The sequence below is a fragment of the Pteropus vampyrus genome, unplaced genomic scaffold, assembly GCF_000151845.1.
Source record: "Pteropus vampyrus isolate Shadow unplaced genomic scaffold, Pvam_2.0 Scaffold572, whole genome shotgun sequence".
Classification (NCBI taxonomy): domain Eukaryota; kingdom Metazoa; phylum Chordata; class Mammalia; order Chiroptera; family Pteropodidae; genus Pteropus; species Pteropus vampyrus.
The window spans coordinates 2,763,735-2,768,421 of record NW_011889353.1 but is presented as its reverse complement, the minus strand read 5'-3'; positions in this window follow the sequence as shown (position 1 = coordinate 2,768,421).

Sequence of the window (4,687 nt, the reverse complement as noted above, 5' to 3'; positions counted from 1 at the left end):
AGCTAGAGATAGAAAAATGCCATATGCACTGAATGACGTCAGAAACATGGCAGAGTAAGAGATGCCAGCAGATCTCTCCCCTTGAGACAATAATAAGTTGAACATCTAAAACTCAACAAAAATCACCCAACCTGCACACCAGCACGTCTGAGAGTGGGATCTGCAAATAAGAGCTAAAGGTCAGAACCGCGGGAGTCAGGCAGTAGAATGGGAAAAACAAAGAAGCTGCCTCTTGCAGACAGAGCTCCCTGCAGGAGGGAGGGAGGGGAGAAGATACAATGGGTTCCCTGAATGGCCTTGCCTGAGAGAGCTGTGAGTTCCATGAAGCAGCACTGCCCAGGGATCAGGGAAGAAAGCAGAAAAGTGAGGATGGTAGAGAAGAGGAAATGGCAGAGAAGCAACAGTTCATTATTACCAGCCACAGTTACAAAATGCAAAGCTGAGCCAGAGCCTCAATCTCCCAACCCAAAGGGACCTTCTCCCCATATCCTCCAAGATTGAACACTGGATCCTCAGGGAATCTGCAAAATGTTACCGAAACTGTCGCTAACACTGACAGGGACTGAGACTGAGGGGAGCGAGCATGATTGAATATTTATAAGAAGAAAAAGGTATCGTTAAGAATTTATAATAAAAAAAAAAAACAGGGATCCAAGAGGCTTAGAAGTCACTTACGAGAAACCAAAAGAAAATGCCATATTAGCAATAGGCTAAAGAGAGATCTTTATATAATAAATCTTCTTTCTGGAGAAATAACGGAATACACTTCCATTAATACCCAAGCAGAGAAATAGATCATAAAACACCATGCAGCTCAGAAAGAAAGAGAAAAATCTCCAGAAAATAAATTAAAAGACATAGAAATCTGTGACTTAAATGATAGAGAATTCAGAATGGTACTTTTGAAAAAACTCTGTGATATCCAAACTAATTCATATCAACAATTACAGGAATTAGAAAACACTAAATCAGCAGAATGAGTTTTTTAGCAAGGAGATTTAAACCCTCAAAAAAAAAAAAAAACCCAAATAGAACTCTGGAGATGAAGAACACATTGCAAGAGATGAAAAATGAAATAGTAAGTTTGAGAAATAGAGTTGAGGAAAGGATCAGTGATATCGAAGACAGAAATCTAGAAAATAATCAGAAGGGAGAAGAGAAAAATTGAAGAATGAAAACTAATGAAAGAGAAATACAAAAACTAGCTAATACCATCAGGAGAGGATATGTAAGAATAATGGGCATTCTTGAAGGAGAGAAAAAGGAGCAGAAATTTGAAAGCATTTCAGACAAATAATTGATGAGAATTTCCCAAATCTAAGGAATGAGCTGGAACTTGGAATTCAAGAAGGCAACAGAACACCCAATTATTTCGACTCAAAAAGGCCTTCTCCAAGAAACTTTATATTAAAATTATCAAAAATCAATGACAAAGACAGAATTCTCAGGGCAGCCAGTGAAAGGAAGACAGTAACCAACATAGGAAAATCCATTAGATTATCACTGGACTTCTCAGCGCAAACCTTACAAGCCAGAAAGGAGTGGAATCAAATATTTGAATTATTAAATGGAAGGAACTACCGGACAAGAATAATGTATCCAGCAAAGCTCTCCTTTAGATATGAAGGAGAAATAAAGACCTTTCTAGACATATAAAAATTGAGGGAATTCTCCAATACAAGGCCTGCATTACAGGAAATACTAAAAGGAGTCAGCTCACCTAAACAAAATGACCAAAAAAAAAAAGTAACTAGGAGTAAGGAGACTAGCAGGCAGATAGAAGCAGAAGAGTGCAACCCTTATTAAGAAGAGGACATTGTAAGCAGAAGCAATAAGAGAAATGATGCATGTAGAACAAAAAGGACTACTATATGTATATAACTATCCTCTACATATTCATAATGGTAATCACACGCCAAAGATTCAGAACTGAAGTACATAACATAAAACAAGAAGGACCAGAGGAAAAACCCACAAAACCCAACCAAAACTTAAAAAAAAAGGAAGCAATAGAAACATCGAGCAACCAGAAAGCAAAAGATAAAATGACTATGACTAAAATATGAGGAAAACCTCATATTTTAATAATCACCCTAAATGTAAATGTACCAAACTCACCAATAAAAAGGCACAGAGTTGTAGATTGGATCAAAAAACAAAATCCAACTATATGATGTCTCCAGGAGACATATCACAATTTCAAATACAACTATAGACTCAAAGTGAAAGGGTGGAAAATGATATTTCAAGCAAATGGCATTCAGAGAAAAGCAGAAGTGGTATTAATATCAGATGAAATAGACTTCAAAATAAAAGAGATAAAGAAAGATACTGAGGGATATTTTATAATGATAGAAGGAATTATGCACCAGACATAACATTTATTAATATCTATGCTCCCAATTAGTGAGCCCCAAAATAAATGAAGCAATTACTAATAGAACTAAAGGGAGAAACAGACCAAAATTCTATCATAGTAGGTGATAAATAGCCCACTGTCCGATATGGACAGATCATCCAAACAGAAAAGCAGTAAGAAAATAACTTTCATAAATGACACTACTGGACACAATTGACATTTACAGAGCCATCCATCCCAAAACAACTGTTTATACATTCTTCTCTAATGTACATGGAACATTCTCAAGGACTGACTGCATAATGAGACACAGAGATTGCCTTGACAAATATAAGAGGGTTGAAATCACAACAATCATATTCTCCGATCATAATGCTTTGAAGCTGAAGATCAACTGTAAAAAGAAAGTGAGAAGAATCACGAATATGTGGAAATTAAACAACATGCTACTAAAAAATGACTGTGTCAGAGAAGAAATAAAAAGAGAGACCAAGAGATACATAGAAACAAATGATAATGATAGTACAACAAATCAAAATTTGGGGGGCACAGCAAAGGTGGTAATAAGAGAAAAGTTCATATCATTACAGGCCTACCTCAGAAAACAAGAATGAGCTCAAATAAACAACTTAACACTTCACTTAAAAAACTTGGAGATGGCTCCATAGTGTAGTGGTTAGCACGTCTGCTTTGCGCTCAAAAGGTCCTGGGTTCGCACCGCAGGTGGAGCCATGGACCACACCCCGGGTGCACCAGGCCCCCCGAGTGTGCTGGGGGTACCAGGCCCCAGGTGCACCAGGCCCCGGGTGCACGCCGCAAGCATGTGGGAGGGGATGCCCTGCCTTCGAGATCCAGTTCTTAAGGGAAAATGGCAACATCCATGGGTTGGGGGTGGAAGTGGGGTGGGGAGGAAATTAAAGAGGAAGAAAAAAAAAACTAGAAAAGGAAGAACAAATGAAGCCTGAAGTCAGTAGAAGGAAAGAAATAATCAATATTAGAGCAGAAATAAATGGAATTGAAAAAAAGTAAATACAATAAAAAGCTGGTTCTTTGAGAACATTAATAAAATTGACAAACCCCTGGCTAGATTCACTAAAGAAAAAAGAGAAAGGACACAAACAAAATCAGAAATGAAAGAGGGGAAATTACGACAGACACTGCAGAAATACAAAGGATCATACAAGAATACTATGAAAAAGTATATAACACCTAATTTAATAACCTAGAAGAAAGGGACCAGTACTTAGAAAAATACAATCTTTCTAGACTGAAACAAGAACTGGAAAATCTAAATGGACCAAAAAAGCAGTATGGAGATTGAAACAATTATCAAAAACCTACTAAAAAGTAAAAGTCCAGGACCAGATGGTTTCACCAGTGAATTCTAACAAACATTCAAAGAAGATTTAATACTTATTCTCTTCAAACTCTTTTAAAAAATCAAAGAGAAGGCAATAATTCCTAATTCATTTTATGAAGCCAATATTACCCTGACATCAAAACCTGGTAAAGATAACACAAAAAGAGAAAACTACAGACCAATATCTCTCATTGCAAACACAGATGCAAAAATCCTAAATAAGATACGAGCAAACTAAATACAGCAATGTATTAAAAAGATTATACACCATGATTAAGTGGGTTTCATCACAGGGGCACAGGAATGGTTCAACATATGCAAATCGATTAATATGATATACCATATAAACAAATTAAAAAAGAGAATCATATAATGAAAAAGCCTTCGACAAGATACAGCATCCATTTATGATCTAAACATTTAAGAAAATTGGTATACAAGGAAAGTAACTTCACATAATAAAGGTCATATATGACAAACCCTCAGCCAACATTATACTGAATGGTGAAAAATTAAAAACCTTTCCTCTAAGATTAGGAACAAGGCAAGGCCGTCCACTCTCACCACTGTTATTCAATATGAGATTGGAGATCCTAACGAGTGCAATCAGGCAAGAGAAAGATATAAAAGGCATCCAAGTAGGAAACGAAGAAGTCAAACTGTCACTTTTTGCGGATGACAGATTCTCTATATAGGAGACTCTAAGACTCAACAAAAACACTACTAGAAACAATAAACAAATACAGTAAAATTTCTAAATACAAAGTTCAAAAATCTATAGCGTTCCTATACTTTAATAATGAATGTCAGAAAAAAAGAGTGGAAAAATCATTCCTTTTGCAATTGTAACAAAAAGAATAACATACCTAGGAATAAATCTAACGAAACATGTGAAGGACCTATATAATGAAAACTATATGACCCTATTAAAAGAAATTGAAGAACATACAAAGAAATGGAAAGATATT